Raw genomic sequence first — 22,917 nt, forward strand, 5'->3', positions numbered from 1 at the left:
GGCATGATGTCCAGGAGACAGGAGATATGACACAGGACAGCACAACATCTGTGTACCAGGTCTAGAGAGCAACCAGTCCAGATTGGAACAGGAGGAGAGGTCTGTGGGAGAAACGCCTCCAGAAAAACATATGGGCTGATAGATTGTTTGATATGTTCCAATATTTGGAAATATTATTGTGATGTGTTTGACAGGCCTATTAAAGCATTTGGGGAAAAAATAGTGATAGATATTGAAAAACTAAGCAAATGAGAAAAGGAGGAAGTTAACAACACCATGAGGGAAAAAAAAGCTCTATGAGAAAAGGACCAAAATCAACCATTAGGTCAGTGATAAATAACATTTACATAATCAAAAGAATATAAATAATAATTTTTCTATTTAATAAAAAATACAATATCACTATATTGGGACAGTAAAAGATGGGTGTCAGTGATTGCTCATCATAAGGTAGTTAATAGATGGATAACTAAAATTATTAAATTAAGAAATGCAATGTACTAATATTGGGTTGGCCAAAAGGTTCATTCAGGTTTTTCTGTAAGAGCGTATATAAAAACCCAAACAAACATTTTGGCCAACCCAGTATTATCTTACAGGTAAGGATTTAAATAAACAGATAAAAGAAGGGAAAGTGGTTGCTTTAGGGAAGAGGGACTAGGAGTGGGGGAGCCAAAAGATCACACAATAGGTCTGCTGGGAACACCCTCTCCACCCACCCATCCTTTAAGATTCTGCTCAGCCTTTCATAGAACTTCTTCTCCTCTAGGTAGAGATATATACTTCCCTCCAAGATTGCCTTGTCCCTAGGCCTCTGCCAAAGCACTCATTACCCTGTATTTTCATTTTCCCTTTGTGGTCTAAGTATACATCTGACTTGGGCCCCTTGAGGGCAGGCATCTGTCTTCTCTTTGTAATCTTAGCACCTATCACACAACTGCCACTCAAAGTTGGTTGAATGAATAAAACAAGGAATCGGTGGGGAGTGGATTTAGAGAACAGGAGAGAACAAAAGGTAAGGAGTCTCTCTCTACTTTGCAAATTCCAATTAGTCAATATTTTTTGTGTGATTGGCTGGGGCTGCTCCCTACTTCACAAGAATCTCTGGTTGGAAAGGACTAAGGGTGGCAACTACTGTGTCCAATTTTGTGTATCTTCTGCACTTAACATGTATTATTTAGGATAACCGACTATTTTTAGCAGTATATGCGAAAGGCTTTTTAAAACACAGTACATAAATGCAAGAGATGGGTGAAGCAATTAGACCTGAATTACACCAGAGCCTTCTTTTTTCGTATTGTGTCTTTAAATAACCCCCTCCCAGCCCCCCAAACTTCCTTTCTAGTGGCTTTAGGGTGTTTCCATTTCCCTGGAGGGCTGTGAGAAAACAAGTCTGGAGTAATGAAAATGCCGAGAGCCACAGGTGGGGCAGGAGAGGTCTGTGCAGGACGGAGGGATGGGAGGGATGGGAGTAAGGGAAGGAAACAACTACTTCTCTGCCCGCCCAGTTTCCAGCATCCTCCTTCACCCCTCCCTTCCCTCTATCTACCTTGTGATGCCCGTAGAACCAGTGGATGGGGACCAGGGGAAGGGGCGCAGGTCTCGAAGCAGCCGATGCTTCTGCAGGTAGAGCTTGACGGCCTGCAGCAGCCTCAGGGCCAAGCAGAACACCAACGCCAGGTCAAAGGGCCTCGCCCAGTGCGCCTCGCGCCAGGAGGATTCCATCGCTCTGCGCTGCGCGGATTGCAGGGGAGCTTTCTGTAGCCTGGCTCTTGGGGGAGGATCCATCCACTCACTCCAGGACAAAGCCAGCCCACCGCATCTCTGAGCCCTCGGGCAAGAGCCCCGCTTCCCCCGGAGAAAGCAGGAGCGGTGGGAGGGGCAGCTCTGGCTTGGCGGGAGAAGGCAGGCGTGAGTTCCTGGATTTCTAGCCCTTTATCAATTGGTGCCGACCTTCGTTCAGGACACTTTCTTCTCATGGAGTGTCATAATTCAACTGTGACAGTTTTCAATCACGGAAGGTCTGCATTTAAGTTTTGAAATAATGCCAAAGCTGAGGTCATTGTTTTTCTTCTTTGCCACAAAGAACTAGTAAACTGCTCTGAAAAAGAGAACTTCTTTCCCACTGAAATGCTATCAAACCCCACAGGTGTTTGGGGGCTGGTAGTGGGTGTGTACGATCACTAGGCCTGAAGAGCGTGGCCTGTCCAGTGGTGCGCTGGTAAATGTTTTACAACTGGTTCTCACTCTGATTTCTGGTGCTTGCCAATGTCCACCATGTCCTATTTCAAGCCTGCCAGCAGAGGACCCAGAACACTCAGCTGGGAAGAGATGCAAAGTAGCTACCATCATACAGTATTTCCCCCACACGGACACAAGAAGGGCCCGCTGCAAGATTTGTGGGTCCCACAGCGCAAAATGAAAACGTGGGGCCCCTTGTTAAAAATGCAGCAGTTGATGACAGCAGAGCATTAAACCAAGCACCCTTCTGAGTGCAGAGCCCCGTGTGACTGCTCAGGACCGGGGCCCATGAAGCCAGCCCTGGATACAAGAGACGTAATTAATCTCAAGCTCATCTATTATTATAGATAATGGTAAAATATAGTAAAATAATTAGAAAGTGATGAGTTTTTAGTACTTATTACCTATCAGATGGTAAACTAGAACCCAACGGACCTAACTTCCCAAGCTGCTGTCCCCCACTCCCAGCCTGCTTTTTACACATTGCCCAGAATTCTTTTATTCATTCATTGATTTATGCTAAAACAGGCACATATAAGGTGTTGCATTTACAGCCCAGAACAATAAACCCAGTCTCTGCTACAACTCCCTGCTCTCCTCTCCTCACTGCCTTGCACTCCTCAGGTTGGGAACCCCAGTCTCTGGAGCCAGATTTCACTTGGCAGGGTAATAGTTAAGACACACTCCAGTGAGGATGACTTCATCTGGACCGAGTGCTGGCCCTTTGAATCCATCGCGCAGCACCCATGAAGTGTTTCAGCTTCTTCTTCTCCAGATCTTCCCACCTCCTGCCTACCTCCATCCCTCAGCTAGAAGTTGCTATTTGACAGTGTCTCAGAATCTTCTGGTTTATACAGTCTCTCCTGGGAGACTCATGGCATTTTCGTTTTTCAGATTCTTTCTCTGTGTCCTGCTCTTTCCCCAAATCATGATGAGTGTATGGTGGCCTTCATAAGACTGCATCATGGTGGTCGGGCTGAAGACCTCAGATCCATGCCTAGGGTCCTGGCTAGTCTAAGCTTCGTGAGATCTAGTCTTGTCTGGTCCCTGGGTTGGTGAACTTCTAGTTAGTTCTCTCGGCAAGGTCAGGGCCTGAGGACACCTTAGCTGACCCAGTCATACCCAGGCTCTTGCTGGAGGTGTTATCCCTCTGAGACCTGGCCAGTCCATCAGCTGCATTTCATGTCCTTCCTTGGAAAACAAAGGAACTTTGGGGCTTTTTACAATATACCCTGGAACCGAAAAGAGGCTTGAGGGTGCTAGCTCAGGCCTTCTTTCTGCTTTACTGCCATTTTCACTCTGGTTCCTCCCAAAAAGGAACTCTGTGCTCTCAACTTTTCCCTCATCTATCCAAAACTCCCCCTCCCCGGATCTGCACCTCGGTGGGAGAAATCAGTTACTCTCCTGAACACTGGCTTCCTGGCCTCTGCCCATTCTTGCCTCAGCCCACCAGCCTGGAAGAGGTGGATTTTCCACAACCTCCATTTCATGTAGTAGAAACTTTCCTTATGATATTACCTGTGTTCTTTCTACCTCTAATTGAGAGCAAAGATCTACAACCCACTCCAACAGTGGGAGATACAGGAATTTAGAAAATTATTTATTCTGGCCAAAGAAAGGCTTACCATACTTACTGCGACTCAAAAATCCCATTTTAGGGAAGCGATCCCTTCCTTCTCTTGGCATTCATATGCAAATGTCCACCGAATTAAATTTACTCAGCTGCAATACAGGGGACAGGGGACATTGAAAAAGCCCCCAGCAACACAGATAATGATGCTTGGCAGGTCCAGGTAAGGATTTCGGACTTTACTTAGGCCACTGAAGGGATTTAAGATGGAAAGTTACATGTTTAGATAGTAGAGCACCCTGATGACTATTTGGTTAATAATAGCAGGTAAATATTCATTGTGTGCCGACTAAGTGCCAAGTACTGTTCTAAAGTGATTTATATGTAGTAGCTCATTTAATTCTCATATTAAAAATTTGAGGTTGGTATTAGCATTTTACTGATCCTCATTTTACATATATGGAAACTGGGACACAGAGAGATTATGCAATTTGCTCAAGGACATCAGAGGGTAAGGAGGCAGTTTCAGGAATCCACGTCCCAGGATCTTAACACTTATGGAAGCAAATTATGTGTGTGTATAGGGGGTATAAGACCTGAACTAAGAGACCAGTTCAAATGCTATTGTAGTATTCAGATAAGATGTGATGATGGCCTGGACTGGGAATTTCATGGGACAGAGAGGCAGAATGAGTGGGAGAAATATTGGAGTGTATTTTTGATGGGAATTGGTAACTGGCTGGATGTGGGCACAGTAGGGAAGAAATCTAGGACGATCCCTATGTTTCTATTCATTGAGATAGACAAAGGAAGAAGAATCAATATTCCTAACACCACCCTCCCCAACACCCCCCAACTCCTGTCCTGTGTGTCTCGTGCTCTTCTCAAAACCATGTTCATGACTCACCTCCTCTATAAATGCTTCTCTAACCACCACCCGCCCATGGGAATCTATCCTGTGAACAGTTAAAGCATTCATTTTTATAGCTCTCATTTGACACTTTGTTCATGGTTTCATTTACTATTCATTCCACAATCAGCAATCCTACGCAGCCTCTTTATGTATCTCTTTGTATATACAACTTGTCTTCCTAATTAGGTTTTGAAACTCTATGGTGATTCAAACATTGTTTTTTTCATCTCTTGGATTCCCTTGGAGCTCAGATTTGGGCTTGGCACACAGTAGATGTTTTACAGTTATTTAATTTACTTGAACTAAGAAGACGTATGGGAGAAGGGGGAGACTTAGGAAAGAGCAGAATGAGGAATATAGAAATGATCTCCAAAGCAAGGGGGCAACAAAGAAATGGAGACATTGCGGGTCAAGGAGTTTGTATACTAAGAGAATAAACATAGGGCAGGGAGTGGGGAAAGGAGCTGAGAAGAGGAAGACTAAATTAAAATGACGGCTGTTTTCATGACAGGGAGCCTGGTGTTTGTTCATAAGGGAGATGGTGCTGAAAAGTGCTGAGAGAGGGGCAGTAAGAGAGAAAAAATGGGGTCAGGGGGTGAATGGGCACTGAATAGAATGGATGAGCTGGATGGGATGGGGCTCAGAAACTTCATAGATGGACATTTTTATGAACGTATTGAGGCTAGGTAGAAATCACTTTGTTCTGCTCTTAATTTAAAACAGTAGTTGTAGTTTGTGAAGGGGTCCAACTGGGAAGACCAACACGTTAGAAGTATAAGAGACAAGAAAGGGGAAGGGAGTGGGCAGATTCGATTTCTGATGCTAAATAACCTCAATTTTCTTAGAGGATTCGGAGGCGTCATCTGCCCTGGCAGGGGCAGGGAGGATTGAGTGCCTGAGCAGAGTGGCGATCTGGAACAGCTGCTATTGTTAATGTTGAGGGCATGGGCAAGCAAGTTGTTAAAAGACAGGAACCAATAGAATTTACATAGCAGATTCCATACAGAGGGCCAAGGACTCATATTTCCATTATTTTCTCCCGCAAGAGCCTGGAGGTAAGAGAATGGAAATGTTCCGGAAGGAGGTATAGACTCAGTCCCCACACTCACTGCTGCCTCCTGTATACCAGCTAGTGCTGAGCAATGCCAGGATACAAAGGTGAATAAAGGGGTGGCCTTTCCCTGGGACAGCTCACAATCTGGTGGAGGGGACAGATTGATAAGCAAAGAGATACAGTATAATGGATAAATGCTACAACTGGAAGGACGTACATGGATTATCTAGACCTTGTCCTGTCTTCCGAATAAGGAAATTAAATCCGAAAAAGGGAAAGGGGCTTGCCCTAAGCCCCTTATCACCAGACTGAGAATTTCAAGGTCCTTTCTCCTTTCCTCATCACCTGTATGACACAGCAGTTGCACTATTCTCCCCAGTCCCTTTGAATGACACAACCAGTGAATCGGGGAGACTTTTGAATGAATGTGTCTAATCGTGTTGCTCTGTTACCTTGAGTAATTCCAATATTTTAAAAACTGGGTAGAGAAGTGTGAGGCTCCAGAGGAGGAAAAGGAGCCAGCAGAGAGGTATGAGGGAAACCAGGAGCACCAAGGGTTATGGCCTACAAGGAGTGTCGAAACACGTGAAAAGAAAGATGGATGTCAAGCGCTCCTGAGACAACAAGGACCAAGTATAAAATGTGTTTCTTGGAATTAGTGTCATGGAAGTCAGTGGTAACTGTTAGAAGAGTTGTTGAAATGATAGATATAGAAGCCAGAATAAAGTGGGTTGAGCAGTGAACACGATGGCAACTTGTCGAGACTGTGGAGAAAGTATTAACCACCCTGAAAAGTTTGGCTCTGAAAAAGAGAAAATCAGGATGTTACCTAGTTAGGGATTTGAGAGTGGAAGTTAAGGTCTCCCTGCTACCCTGGTTATTAGGAGAGGGGTTGGAATCCTTGGTGCAGTCACTAGTCTTGAGCTAGAAGGAAGAAGGAAAGGTTAGGGGTAGATGCAAAGTTTCACTTTTTGTGGTATTTCAAACCACAACAGAGAAGAGCACAAAATGTAAGTCTCCTAAAAATCCCATAAAAAAGTCTCCAGATCATAGTTTTGAATTATATGCATATCACTCAATTTTACAATTTCAAGAGCTAGTCTCTTATCTTCTATTTTAAAAATAGTTTCAAAACTATTTTAAATTCAAAATACTTGAATTTAAGAGGACATTGAAGTCATCTGATCAAAAGTATACTTGCATAATATCAAGTTAAATAAATTGCTATTCTCAACAGTAAGTTAAACAAATGCCTTCAGCAATCCTTCACATTTGTTTGAATTGGGTGCAATTCAAAAAATAATTATTTTATTTGAGCTATCACATAAGTAACGTAACTATAGGGCATAACAGCCTATGCTAAGATAGACTCTCATCCGGAATAATAATAAAATCAAAATAATATTGAACCCATACTACATGCCAGGCACTTTGCATGCACTGTCTCCATTCTTCTAGGTAGGCCTTACTTACCATCCCCACTTAACAGATGAGCACATTGAAGGCTAGAGAAGCTAAGTCACATAACCTTGATCTGTCCTCTGTATCACATGGTGCCTCCAAGGTATCATAAGACCCCTCCCCTGCCAGTTCTTCTCATTACACAGACACATACAGTGAGCCATAAATGGGCCAATATTTTCGAATATCAACCTGCGTTCATTATTGACTAAATAATATTTTACCCTGGTAAGAAACGAAAAGGAAAATCAGCCTGAATTATACATCTTGAAGTATTCAATATTACCAAATTCAAATCATCTAAGTATTTTTCCACATGACCACTATTCACATTTCCTTATATTACTTAAATTCCTGAAACTTAGAGCACAGTTACCTACTCCAATTACAATGAACTCTGAGCCTTATTCAGAATTAGAAAAATATATCCAGGTTCCTATATTCTTGTAGAACAGGACCCAAACTTTCCTATGGACAACAGAGAGCTTATTTTTGTATAAGTAAATACCACATAACTTTATTCATAAAATGGCACTCATTTTGATAAACAAAAACTATATATACAAATATGAAATCTTAAACTTTAAGGAAAAACTTGACAAAGACTAAAGACGTTGCCTTTACAAGCAAATTTTAACATTTTTAAAATATTTTAAACTTAAAATATTCTTCTTTGTACTGTGACATTAGCAAAATTATAAATGTGTTACTACTTCCATTTTTTTCAATTGCTTTAGCTTCCATGGTCAACAGCACTAGCTCTATTAATCATGGCTATCCCATTGTGTTACTTAAATGGCTTTTAATTTTTAATATGCAGAAAGACATTCTACCATAGAGACAAAGATGGGAATTGTCAAAATAAAATTAATGAAGAACCTATTTTGCAAAACTTGCATGTATATTGTATTTATGATAATGATCTCAGCAGATCTGCAGAAGTATTTTTTCAATTTCATTTTTAATGATTTTATTCAAGGCCTTCATTGTATTGGTAATAGCTCTGATGGGTCACTTCATTTTTTGTTTTTTTGCAACCTTTATATTTTTTACAATAGATTTTCCTCCACTTGAAATAATTGGGTTGGAGGGGAAAAAAATGCAAGTATGTCAGCATCAGTAGGTCATTTCTTGAAATATTAAAATTGCTAAAGTAATCACTCTATCAAGTGCAGAACGAAAATGATACTTTATAGCCCTTTTGCCTGAAACTCTGCTCAGAGTTGGGAGCACACCATCTGGATCTCAGCCAGTAGAAAACAAAGCAAGAGAAGAAACCAGTCTTTCTGCACTGCCTGCTCTATGTTAAACTTTCCCCAGGACAAGAAATAACCGAGCCAGTAAATGGGAGCAGGAAAGAGGGAAATGAGGATTAATGTCTCCAAAAATTATCCTGCTTTGTGTCAGATCTACTTACAGATTAAATCGCTCACCAGCTTCCTGCAATGTGCCGTTCTGTGGATGGAACATAACTCCTGGACTCACGTGGTACTTAAGCCAGTGGCAACCTAAGCCTCCGTTTCCCCAACTGTAAAACATGGCAATGACAATAGCACCCACCACCGTCAGTTACTGTGAGAATTAAATGCATAGCACTGAGCACTGTGCGGGAGCAGTGAGTGCACACGTGTTTTTATATACTGTGATTATCAGAGAAACCAGGGCTCCAGCCAGGGAAACCTAAGGAAGTGAAGGAAGGGGTTTGTCATTCAGCCATTAAACAAACATAAATTAAACAAAAAATGTGTATACTAAACAAACATATCCCATCAATAAACAAACATGCAAAGACACTGTCATGCAGTTTACCATCTACTGCATATTTCCCACCAAGTGAATGTTTATTAAGTGAATGAATGAACCATGGTTCGAACCTCTTTTTCAATGCTTTCATCCCTACATTTTCAAAAATTCTGAGTGAACCAGCTACAACAGCTATTGAGGAAATGGTGGGGTGGCTTTGCCCCTAGAATGAAGCTGAAAGCTGGAAATTACCTTATGTGCTGCGAAGGAACTGAAAAGCACAGCCCAAACCTTTTAAACAGAAAGATGCTCAAATGGGCAGAAATGAGTTAAGTAATAAGGTTAGGTAAAGGACTTTAATTATTTTTTGTTACAGAAAAAGGGACTTACTTTAGAGACAAATGGACTTTTAGACTCTTGTAATTTAAAAGAATCCATACGTGGAACACAAGGAAGTGGAAATAACAAGAGCTTACAGAAATACGTCACTTTCAGAAATATTCCCTTGCTTGATTCTCCCGACTGCTCTGTGAAAGGTAGGGCAACATAAGGTTCATTTCACAGATAAGGATGCGGAAACACAGAGAGCTCCCAGGGTGAGCGGGATGTACAAGTGAGACTAAATCTGGGTCGCTGGTCCCAGCTCGGGCTCTCAGCAGCCGTTGCAAAAGGGACTGGCATGTGTATTGTTTCACATTTGTGTCATCTCTTTCTGGCCAGGATTTTCCAGAACTGGTAGGAGGGCATGCATGTGTTGCCAAGGAAGGAGGATGTAGGAAAGGAGAGAGTGGAGGTCAGACAATCAGTCAGTCTTGAAGAAGCTGAGCTGAGGAGGTAGAAAAAATGCAATGCCTGGGGTAGGGGCTAACTTATATAAGTCAGAGAGACCCACCTGATGATCTACAAGGGATACTAATGTCTGGGCCCAGATGAGGAAGTCGTGGTCAGGGTGTGGATCAAGACCCAGTGCAGAAAGTAGGGGTGTAGTGATGAGGATAGATTCAGATCCCCCAGATTCCAGGGTAGAACAGATGCCTTACCCCCCATTCCAAAGACCCTTCCGTAGCCCGTATTTTGAGAGTCAGGGTAGAAGTCCTGAGTCAGTCCTTATTCTGGGAGCTCAGGAAGCCTTTGTCCTCCCCCTACCCCACCTCAGAATGGACGCTTCCTATCTGTGCTTGGTATTTTTAGAAGTCCAATGCGCTATCCATTGCGCCACTGAGCCCGACTGTGCTTGGTATTTTTAAAGAAACGTAGGCTCTGCACGGGGTCCCACTCAGACTTCTTTTTTTTTTTTTGCGGTACGCGGGCCTCTCACTGTTGTGGCCTCTCCCGTTGCGGAGCACAGGCTCCGGACGCGCAGGCTCAGCAGCCATGGCTCATGGGCCCAGCCGCTCCGCGGCATGTGGGATCTTCCCGGACCGGGGCACGAACCCGTGTTCCCTACATCGGGGCAGGTGGACTCTCAACCACTGCGCCACCAGGGAAGCCCTAAAAATTTTTTTTCAGACTTCTTAGTGAGCCTAGTGGGGGACCCCGGGGGTAAACTGACACTTTGGTCCCTGAGGGGGTGAATGGAGACCTCTCTGAAGTCTGACAGATACTTTCTCTTCCTGTTCTGCCTCACAAACTGCTGACTCTACCTTACAAACAATTTTAACATCTGATCTGTGCAGTCTGGCTGCTGCCATGGTTGTAGGTCAGACCTAGACCAAGTCCATGTCTTGCTTCAAAACCATCATGGGTTTTGAAAAGGTCTTCTTTCTTGTGATGGCATGCAAGGTATACCCCTACTCTTACTTCCATCTCCATCTTCCACGGCCCTTTTTCCCCCTCAGCCAACTCACCTCATCATTCCCTAAAAGCACCATGCCTCCAGACCTTTGCCTTTGCTGTTCCTTCCTTCTGATTCCTTTGCAATTCACCTCCTCCCCAATTGGATGGGCTCTGAAAATTCCAGCAGAAAATTCACAGCCAGTAGAAGATTAGAGAGGATAAAGCAAGGGATTCATTTCATATCAGGAATGCCAACAGGCACAGAGTTTCAGCCAGCTTCCTCTTGAGGCCTTTCTTTCCACACATCTCCCTGCCCCCAGGGACTTACTCGAGGTCCCAAAGTAGGTAGTCAAGTCCAGACCAAGAGTGGAGTCTACTAGCCCGGCCACTGCCATTGTTCTTACTGCCTTGAGGTGGCACTGTTGGAAACCGGTTTTGCTCTGTAAAGCTACGTGGGAGTGATGCTGAGGTACCACTGATGTTGCCCAAGCTTCAGTCAGGGCTACCCACCTAGAAGATTGCTAATGTCACAATTCTTTTTAGTTGACACCCTCTACCATTTCAGCCACTGTGCCTCAAAGCACTGCACCAGAAAAAGCTACTAGAACGAGCCACAAACCAAGGCAAAAATCATTCCTTCCCCTAAAAACTCCTAGGGGCTTACGTTGAATGTGGTGCCCAGTCTAGAATATCCCTTTGCATAAGGTAATTTTATTTAAATGGAATCACTGCCCTTCCCTGCCACTGAGATTATCAGGACCACGTTGTTGGTCCTCCCAAATCTCCCTCACTTCCAATTATGCAGCTGAGGAAGGAGTGTGTGTCCCTCTGTACCTGTCTGTGTAGAGAACTTTGACTCAGAGACACAGTTTTTGCCAAATCCCACAAACAGAAGGTCCTATTACACCCTGAATTGTCCCAGAAAATGGATGTCTATTCTCCCTACAACTCAAGGGACTCTCATAGGACAAACAGAGTCAGCTTCAAGGTGTACATCTGATTCTACTGCTAGGTTAATATCCAAAATATATAAACAGCTCATACAACTCAATATCAAAAAAACAACCTGATTAAAAAATGGGCAGAAGACCTGAATAGACATTTTTCCAAGGAAGACATACAGATGGCCAACAGGCACATGAAAAAATGCTCAACATCACTAATCATCAGAGGAATGAAATCAAAACCACAATGAGATATTACCTCACACTTGTCAGGATGACTATCATCAAATAGAACACAAATAATAAATATCAGTGAGGGTGTGGAGAAAAGGGAACCCTCACACACTGTTGGTGGGAATGTAACTCGATGCAGCCACTGTGGAAAATAGTATGGAAGTTCCTCAAAAAAATAAAAATAGAACTACTATATGATCCAGCAATTCTAATCCTGGGTATATATCTGAAGAAAATGAAAACACTAATTTGAAAAGATACGTGCACCTCAATGTTCATAGCAGCATTACTTACAATTGCCAAGATATGGAAGCAACCTAAGTGTCCATCAACAGAGGAATGGATAAAGATGTGGTATGTATATACACAATGGAATACTAATCAACCATTTTAAAAAATGAAATTTTGCCATTTGCAACAATGTGGTTGGACCTGGAGGGTATTATGCTTCATGAAATAAGTCAGATAGATGAAGACAAATACTGTATGTTATCACTTATACAAGGAATCTAAAAAATAACACAACTAGCGAATATAACAAAAAGAAACAGACTCACATATATAGAGAAGAAACTAGTGGTTATCATGAGGAGAGGGAAGTGGGGAGGGACGAGACTGGGGCAGGAGATTAAGAGGAACAAACTACTATGTATCAAATAAATAAGCTGCAAGGATGTATTGTACAGCACAGGGAATATAGCCAATATTTTATGATAACTATAAATGGAGTACAGTCTTTAAAAATTGTGAATCACTATGCTGTACATCTGAAACTTATATAATATTGTAGATCAACTATACCTCAATAAAATTGATTAATTAGTTAATTAAATTAAAAAAGAAGAAAAGCCAAGATGAGAGGTGGAGAGAATGTGGCCCCCTTGGAATCTCTAATTGCAGGCCTATGGCATCCTGTGATTTGGTTATGTGAATCAGTAAAGTCTCAGGTTAGGTTTCTGTTACTCTCCACTAAAACATAAACAAACAAACAACAACAACAATGAAACTCCCAACTAATATATCTGATCCTCACTAAAAATGGCACGTTGTAGTTTTATAAAGGTTTTGTGTACCCTTTCTCTCTAATGATAACCCTGTTATGAAGCACATGTATTTTCTTTAAAAAGTGAGACGTAATTCACAAACTACAAAATTCACCATTTTAAGGTGCACAGGTCAGTGGTTTTTAGTATATTCCCAAGGTGTCCAACCATCACCCCCGTAAAAAAATTTTTTTTCAGCTGACACTGTGCAACTCTTATAGCTACACAAATGGAGGGAAGCAGGAATAATTTCAAAGGACGGTGTATTCATTTTCTACTGCTGCCACAAAGTGCCACAAATTTAGTAGCTTAAAATAACACTAATTTATTATCTTACAGTTCTGTAGGCCAGAAGTCTGACGTGGGTCTCACTGAGCTAAAATCAAGGTCAGCAAGGCTGCATTTCTTTCTGGAGCCTCGAGGGGAGAATCCATTTCATTGTTTTTTCCAGCTTCTAGAGACCATCCACATTCCTTGGTTCATAGACTCCTTCCACCATCTCCAAAGTCAGCAACACTGGATCTCTGACCCTTCTGTAGTCACATCTCCCTCTGACCACAATCTGGAAAGTTTCTCTGCTTTAAGGACCCATGTGATTCAGTTTGGACCCATCCAAATAATACAGGAAAATTTTAAGCTCAAATTGTTCACTCAGTAGTTATAGGAAGCCCTGGAACTACTCTCCCTCCTCCACCAGCACCCAGGAACTGAGTCTTGTCTCCTGACAATACCAAAGAAATAGGGGGTGGGTAAAACAAAGAACCTAGGGCCTGGACCTGGGCTGGACAATATCTCCCATAGTAGTGTGGGAACTGGGTATTTCCCTGGGGTCTGTATGCCTTTGTCTTGTCTTTTGCTTCTACAGCTGATGACACTTCCCCCCCCTTTAAAAAAAAATCTTGGGTCCCCAATCCCCCTTGAATGATTCCAGCCATTTGAAAATCAACTCTTGTCATGCTCCTGGGCCCCAGTAGAGATAAGGTACCTAACCATGGAGCACGAATGACCATGTAGTCACAAACATTTGTTTGAGCTGGGTCTGTCAGACCTACTAAGTCATAAGTTTGGGCAGGCCCAGCAGCAATAGATCATAAGATAGAAGTGGTACACCCGGGATCCGGTGCAACTAGGACCAGAGAGCACAGAGAAGCTGCATGAGTTCTATGTTATTCATGAGCTAAGTGGCTCAGACTTTCATGTTGTCCACCACTGTTGCTTGGGACACTTTCCCTCAGTTCATACCAATAGCTGCAGGTGTGGTCCTTTATGACTCACAGAAGAGGAAAAAAGGCTGAGCACGGAGCTCACGTGGGTTGGTGCAGTCTGTGAGTGCAAGTTGTTAATGGACTGCTACTGCTCTACAGCCCCATTCAGGGGCGGTTCTGAAGGGCAGCAGTGAGAGGAAATCTTCCCAACGCACAGAGCTTTAGGAAGTGCATCTGATCATACTTTCAATGGGAAATAGAATAAGAATATGTACAGACTCATGAGCAGTGGTGAGTGGCTTGGCTGGTTTGACTGGGACCTAGAGGGAGAAAGATTAGAAAATAGGAGAGAAGAAGGTCTGGGAAACAGTTGTGTGGATGGAAAAATGGCAATGGGCACGAAGTGTGAAGATCTTTGTATTGTATCCTAATACCCACCCAAGAGTTTCTATTACAAAAGAGGCATAAAAATCCTGGTAGACAAAGTGACTCAATCAGTTAACATCAGCCTCTGTCATCATGTGTTCCAGTACTGGCACAAAGGGTACATGAGCAGGGTAGCCATAGTGGCAGGGAAGGAGGCTATGAATGGGTCCAGTAACATGGACTCCCTCTTACTCATGAAGTTTTTACCTAGTGACTGCCACTGTGACACATTCAACCTACCAACAAAAGAGACCAATGCTAAACCCCTGAAACAGGACATCCCCTGAGAAGATAAACACACTGGATATCTTGCATCCTGAAAGAAAGAGAATTAATCTTAACTGGATTTGGCCAAGTTCCAGTTATTGGTTTACCATTCTTGCCTGCAGGGCTTCAGCTAACACCATTGTTCAAGGGCTTACACAGGGTTTGGCTTTAACACAAGATCTCACACATCATCTTCGACTATGAGAGCTGCTTTACAGGAAAGGAGGTATGGTGGTGAACATAGAACCATGGGACCCATCATATACTGCCCACCAAAAAGTTTGTCCTGAAAAGGTGATGAAATGGCCTTTTGAAAGCACAGCTGAGGCTCCAACTTGGAGATAATACCTTGTGAGAATGGGGCCCCATGGATGTAATATACAACCTACTCATCGACCTAATGGTTCTGTATTTTCAATGCATAGATTACATCGGTCTAGAAACCAAACAGTGGAAGAAAAATTGACTCTGCTCACCATCACTCTCAGTGATTCACTTTGGGGAATTAATGCTCCCTTTATGCACAAAAATAGGCTCTGTGGATCTAAAGACTTTTTTCCCAAGCGGGAGATATTTCTACCAGGGGCACAGCAAAAATCCCATTAAACATTAATCTATGCTTCCACCCAGTTACTTCAGGTTCTTTTTACCAAGAGACAAGAAGGCAAGACAAGGAGTCCCATCCTGTAAAGGGTAATTGACCCTGATCATTAGGATGAGGTATGGCTACTATTCACGATGGGAGCAGGGTAAATTACTTTGACATCCAAATGACCAATTAGGAAATCTTCTGGTATTTACCTACCCAATTATGACAGTAGACAGACAAGTGCACCCTGAGATGATCATGTGTGATCAAGGGCTCAGTCCCTAAGGGATAAGGAGCTGAGTCACCCCATCTAGACCAGCAGAGATGCTAGCTGAAGATGAGGAAAATTTAGAAGGAGTAGAGGAGGGAGATGATGAGTATCATTTGTGACCTTGAGAGCACAAATGGTCATCTCATTTGCCTTCTAAATTTCCCAAGGAATTTACTACATGAAGCAAGTGGATCCAAGCAGTGAACAGTGTGGATTATAAAGGAGATTATGGTGCACCACTAAGTTCCCCCTTTAGGAATGAGGTACATATTCCCCCAACTGCTAGGAGTATTAGCTGCTGATGGCTCACATCTATGTTCCTCTGTGGGAAATTCCCTAGGCCACATGAGCCTGCCTTGCCCAAGGTCACATTCCTCCTTTAGGGGCAGCCTGCAATCAATGACTGGTCAGTGTAGAGGTACAATAGTTATTCCCCTACCCCTTTTCAGAACAACTCTAAAGGACACCCCAGATTCAGTGCTTACCATGAGATTGCCTGAGCCAACTATTTCAAGTGTATCACAGTTCATATTCTCCCCCTGCCTAATCCCTGCTGTCCTTGCTTCCTCACAGGTGTTGTTCCATAGAGCATTTCCTAAAAACTACCTTACAGGGTAGTATAAGTATTAAGGAAGCTAATTTAGTACAATGCTGAGAATATAGTATTGTGCCAAATAAATGATAGGCCAGTAGTAGCAAAACTGGAGTTAGAAATCTGAGGTGTGGGTCCTGACTCCAACACGTACTTGCTTTGTAACCTTGAGAAAGTCAATTGATACCTCTGGGCCTCAGTTTTCTTATCTGTAAAATAAGGTTAATAACACCTGATAAATTGAGGAGTAGATATGAATGTGCTTTGGAAAGGTTAAGCACTAGACAAAGGTAGAGCAGAATTTTTTCTTTTTTTTTTTTTTTTTTGCTGCTCTACTGCTACCAGCACTGTGTTAGGTGCTAAGGAAAGAAAATCTCACTTTCTTAGAACTTGCCTCTGACTCTCATTCCAGATATGAAGTGGTGATACACAATGTTCCCAGCTGAAGAGAAACTTGACAGTTCTGTGCTTCGCCTTGGATGGGAAAAGTAGGCAAATATTTAAATATTTGAGTATTAGAAGGCCCTCTGCCACAGTGACATTAGGAAAGATGGCAAAGTCAGAAGCCCCAGGAATCCATATCTCCATTGAAACACTTGAGCTAGCAGGAGCTGTCTTAAGCAACTATTTTGGAACTCTGAGTCTAGTAGAACACTCATAACATCTAAGGAAAAGCTTGATGAAGGGACAGGTAAATTTCAGTCAGTTTCAGCTTTCTTGCATTAGTGGCTACTATCTCTAGGGCAGGCAGCTGTGGGGACAGTGGCATGTGTTTCCAGTGCAACTTGCTGGAGCCACGGTTGACAATAAGGCTCTGTCCTCCCAAGGCTGGAGTTGAGTGTTTCAGTTGCTGATTTGCTGCTTTTCATCACTAAGGGACCAGCACAATATGTTTTGGCCCCCACAGGCTGAAATGGCTTCCCAACTAAGAGGGAATTTTAAGTGACAGGATCTCCTCACCCCATCCTGTGAGCCAGCTATTTAAAGAAATATTTTCCAGGTCACTGGCTGACAACAGAGACAATGGAAAACAACTGGCTGGCCACACACAACAAGGAATACACACTTTGCAAAAATAGTTTGGAAGAGTCACAAGGGATGGCTCCCAGCTTCAACAAGTAAAATACAAGGAATGACTGAAGAGTGACAGAATTAGACTTCCAAATTACTACAACATAAGAGTCAGAATGTCCAATAATCAACAAAAATTACAAAACGTGCAAAGAAACGAAAAATATGACTCACTCAAAGGAAATAAAGAATATGACATAAACTATTCCTGAGGGAGCCTAGACATTGGAATTGTTTGTCAAAGATGTTAACCAACAGGCTTAAATATGTTCAATGAGTTAAAAGAAACCATGGACAAAGAACTAAAGGAAATTAGGAAAATCGTGTTTGAACAAAATGAGGTTATCAATAAAAAGATAGAAATTATAAAAATAAACAAAACAGAAAAGTACAATAACTGGCTCTGAAAAGTATAATAACTGAAAAGAAAAACTCACTAAAGAGATCTGACAGCAGATTTAAGCAAGCAGAAGAAATGATCAGTCAACTTGAAGATAAGACATTTGAAATTAACCAGTTGGAGGAACAGAAGAAAAAGGAATGAAGGAAAACAAACAGAGCCTGAGACCTGTGGGACCCATGAAGCATACCAATACGTGCATTTTATGAATCTCACAAGAAGAGAGAGAAAGAGGAAGAAAAAATATTTGAAGAAATAATGGTCTAAAGCTTCCTAAATCTGATGAAAGATTTGAATACACACATCTAAGAATCTCAATGAACTCCAAGCAATATAAACTTGAAGAGATCCACACTGAGACACATTATAGTCAAATTATAAAAACCTAGAGGCAGAAAGAGAACTCTGAAAGCAGCAGGAGATAAGTGACTCATCACATACAAGGGATCCTTGATAAGATTAACAGCTGATTTCTCACCAGAAATCATGAGGGCCAGAAGACAGTGGAATGATATATGTGAAGTCCTGAAAGAAAATGTCAATTAAGAATTTGATATCTGGCAAAATTATCTTTAAGAATGAAGGAGAAATTAAGACATTCCAAGATAAACAGAAGCTGAGGGAATTTAATACCAGTACACCTGCCCCACAAAAAGTGCTAAAGAGGGACTTCCCTGGTGGCACAGTGGTTAAGAATCTGCCTGCCAATGCAGGGGACACCAGTTTGAGCTCTGGCCTGGGAAGATTCCACATGTCGTGGAGCAACTAAGCCTGTGCACCACAACTACTGAAGCCCATGCACCCTAGAGTCCATACTCTGCAACAAGAGAAGTCACCACAATGAGAAGCCCACGCACCACAACAAAGAGGAGCCCCCGCTTGCTGCAGCTAGAGAACAGCCTGTGTGCAGCAACAAAGACCCAATGAGCCAAATAAATAAATAAAAATGCTAAAGAAATTTCTTCAGCCTCAAATAAAGGACACTAAACAGTAACTTGAAGATATAAAATATATGTTAAAAAAAACTAGTAAAGGTAACTTCATAGGTAAATATAGAAGCCAGTATTATTGTAGTTTTCTTTTGGTTTGTAGTTTCTTTTTTCTACATAAATGAAAAGGAAAATTCATTAAAATTATATAGCTATGTTAATAAGCATACAATATATAAAGACATAATCTTTGACAATAATAATATAAAGAGGTTGGGACAGAGATGTATAGGAACACATGTTTATATACTACTAAGTATTATTCAATAAGATTAGTATAAATTTAAGGTGGTAATTGTAAGCTCCAAGACGACCACTAAGAAAATAAATTTAAAATATACATAAAAGGCAAGATGAAGGGAATCCAAAAGGTGTACTACAAAACATGAACAAAATGCAAAACAAAAAAGGCATTAATGGAGGAAATGAACACAAAACATATAAGACACACAGAAAACAAATAGCTGAATGGCAGAAGTAAATCCTTCTTTATAAGTAATCACATTAAATATAAATGCATTAGACTCTTCTATTGAAAGACAGAAGTTGGCAAATTAAATTAAAAGAAAAAAAACAGGATCCATCTATATGCTTCTAGAAGAGACACACTCTAGATACAAGGACACAAATAGTTGAAAGTAAAAGGATAAAAAGTAAAGTAAAAGGATAAAAAATATATCCCATGCAAACAGTACACATAAGAGAGCTTCGGTGGCTATATTACTATCAGAAAAATGGATTTTGAACTCAAAAATTTATAAGAGGTAATAAAGGACATGATATATTGATAAAAGGTTCAATACAGCAAGAAGATACAATTTTAAATATATACACACCCAACAAAGGGGCCCCAGATTATATGAATCAAAAGTTGACAGAATTGAAGGGAGAGATAGATAGTTCCATGATAAGTTGACGACTTCAATACCCCACCCAATAATATATTCTTTTCAAGTGCACATGGAACATTCTTTGGGATAAACCATATGTTAGGCCACAAAAAAGTCTGAATAATTTTAAAAGATTGAAATAATACAGGGACTTCTCTGGTGGTCCACTGGTTAAGAAGCTGCCTTCCAATGCAGTGGATGTGGGTTCAATCCCTTGTTGGAGAACTAAGATCCCACATGCCATGTGGCCCATACGCCACAACTACTGAGCCAGCATGCCACAACTAGGGAGAAGCCTGCGCACCATGATGAAACATCCTGTGTGCCACAACTAAGGCCCAATGCAGTCAAAAATAAATACATACATACATACATACATACATACATATTTTTAAAAAAGAAATAATGCAAAGTACATTTTCTGATTACATGGAATGAAACTAGAAATCAATAACAAAAGAAAACTGAAAAATTCACAAATTTGTGGAAATTAAACAGAACACTTAAACAATCAATAGGTCAAAACCACAGGAGAATTAGAAAATATCGTAAGACAAATGAAAACAAAAGCATAATATGTCAAAACTTATGAGATACAGTGTAAGCAATGTTAGGAGGGAAACTTATAGCTGCAATCACATATATTGAAAAAAAAGAAAGGTCTCAAATGATAACTTAACTGCATACCTTAAGGACTTAGAAAAAGAAAAGCAAACTAAACCCAAAGCTGACAGAAAGAAAGAAATAATAAAGTTTAGAATGGAGATAAATAAAATAGAGAATAAAAAAAGCAATAGATAAAATCAACAAAACCAAAAGATGGCTCTTTGAAAAGATCAATAAGATGACAAACCTTTAGCTAGATTGACTAAAGAAAAAAAGAGATGACTCAAGTTAAAAAATCAGAAATGAAAGTGGGGATATTACTACTGATTTTACAGAAATAAAAAGGATTATAAAAGAATACTTTGAACAGTTGTATACTAACAAATTAGGTAACTTAGATGAAATTGACAAGTTCCTAGAAACACATAATCTACCAAACTGACTTAAGAAGAAATAGAAGATCCAAATAGAAGTGTAACTAGTAAGGAGATCAAATAAGTAATCAAAAACCTCCCAAATAAGAAAAGCCCAGATCAGATGGCTTCACTGGTGAATTGTATCAAATGTTTAAAGAAGAAATAACACCAATTCTTCTCAAACTCTTCCAGAAAGTTGAAGAGGAGGAAACACTTCTTTTCTCATTCTATAAGGTCAACATTACCTTGATACAAAACCCAAAGACACCACAACAAAAGAAAGCTGCAGGTCAATATTTCTTATGATTATAGAAGCAAAAATCCTTAACAAAATACTAGCAAATTCAATAGTATATTAAAAGGATTATACATCTTGACCAAATGACATGTATTCCAGGAATTACAAGGGTGATTCAACATACAAAAATCAATAAATATAATACACCACGTTAATAGAATGAAGGGGGAAAAAACTGACATGATCATCTCAGTTGATGCAGAAAAAGTATTTGACAATATTCAACACCCTTTTATGATAAAAACACTTAATAAATTAGAAACAGAAGGAAACTTCCTCAAAACAATAAAGGTTATATATGAAAAACCCACAGGTAACAACATACTCAACAGTGAAAGACTGAAAGATTTTCTGCTGATATCAGGAAAAATAAGGATGCCCACTTTCATCACTTCTATTCAACACAGTACTGGAAGTTTCAGCTGGGGCAATTAGGCAAGAAAAAGAAATAAAAAGCATTCAAATTGGAAAGAAAGTAGTAAAATTATCTCTTGCATATGATAAGATTTTATGTGTAAAAAACCCTGAAGAATCAACAAAAAAAATTGTTAGAGCTAATGAACTAATTCATCAAAGTTGCAGGATCTAAAATCAACACATAAAATCAGTTGTATTTCTATAAACTTGCAATGAACAGCTGAAAAAGAAACTTTTAAAATCCATTTACAAAAGCATCAAAAAGGATAAAATACTTAGGAATAAATTTAACCAAAAAGGTGAAAGACTTGTACACTGAAAACTATAAAACATTCCTGAAAGAAATTAAAGAAGACACAAATAAATGGAAAGACGTCCAATGTTAATGGATTGAAACACTTAGTGTTGTTAAGGTGAAAATACTACCAAAAGCAATGAATAGATTCAATACAATTCCTATCAAAACTCCAATGATTTTTTTTTTTACAGAAATAGAAAAACTCATCCTAAAATTTATATAGAATCTCAAGGGACACCAAATAGCCAAAACTAACTACAAAAAAAGAACAAAGTTGGAGGCCTTATACTTCCTGATTTCAAAACTTACTACAAAGCTACAATAATCAAACCATTGTGGTACTGGCATAAGGACAAATGTATAGACAAAAGGGAAAAATAGAGTACTCAGAAGTAAACCCTACCATATATGGCTTATTGATATTCAACAAGGGTGTCAAGACAATTCAATGGGGGAAAAGACAGTCTTTTCAGCAAGTGATGCTGGGAAAACTGGATATCCACATGCAGAAGAACAAAGGTGAACTCTTACCTTACACCATATACAAAAAAATAACACAAAATGGATCAAAGAGTTAAAAGATAGCTTGCACAATGGCAGAAAATATTCATATATATCAGAATGAAAAAAAACCTCCTACAACTCAACAACAAAAAAACAGCAATTCATTCAAAAATAGGCAAGGGACTTCAACAGACACATCACCAAAGAAGATATGCAAGTGACCAAAAAGCACATGAAAAGATGCTCAACATCATTAGTCATTACAGAAATGTAAATCAAAACCAATGAGATACTATCTCACACCCTTGAGGATGGCTATAATTATTTTTTTAAAAAAGCAAATAAAAAATAACAAATGGACAGGATGTGGGAAAATTGGGACTTTTGTGCATCACTGGTAAATGTGAAAGGGTGCAGCCACCACCAAAAACAGCTTGACAATTTCTCAAAAAGCTTAAAATAGAATTCTACTCCTAGGTATATACCCAAAGGGATCGAAAGCAAGGACTCAAACAGATACTGGTAAGGCAATGTTCGTTGCAACAAACTAACAACTGACAAAAGGTAGAAAGAACATAAATGTCCATCGATAGATGAATGGATACACAAAATGTGGTATATACATACAAAGAAATATTATTCAGTCATGGAAAGGAATAGTGTTCTGATATACGCTACTACATGGATGAAGCTTGACAA

The 22,917-nt window shown here is 40.4% G+C and overlaps 1 long non-coding RNA gene across 1 annotated transcript in view; it reads right to left on the reverse strand.

Moving 5' to 3' along the window:
• LOC309823007 overlaps window positions 1–22,917 on the reverse strand; it is a 61,496-nt gene that overhangs the window by 30,117 nt on the left and 8,462 nt on the right. Inside the window, exon 2 of the long non-coding RNA XR_014296796.1 lies at window positions 8,657–8,767. This is a non-coding gene — a long non-coding RNA (uncharacterized lncRNA). The remainder of the gene's footprint in view (window positions 1–8,656; window positions 8,768–22,917) is intronic.

The sequence above is a fragment of the Grampus griseus genome, assembly GCF_964374135.1.
Source record: "Grampus griseus genome assembly, chromosome: 1".
NCBI classification, from domain to species: Eukaryota; Metazoa; Chordata; class Mammalia; order Artiodactyla; family Delphinidae; genus Grampus; species Grampus griseus.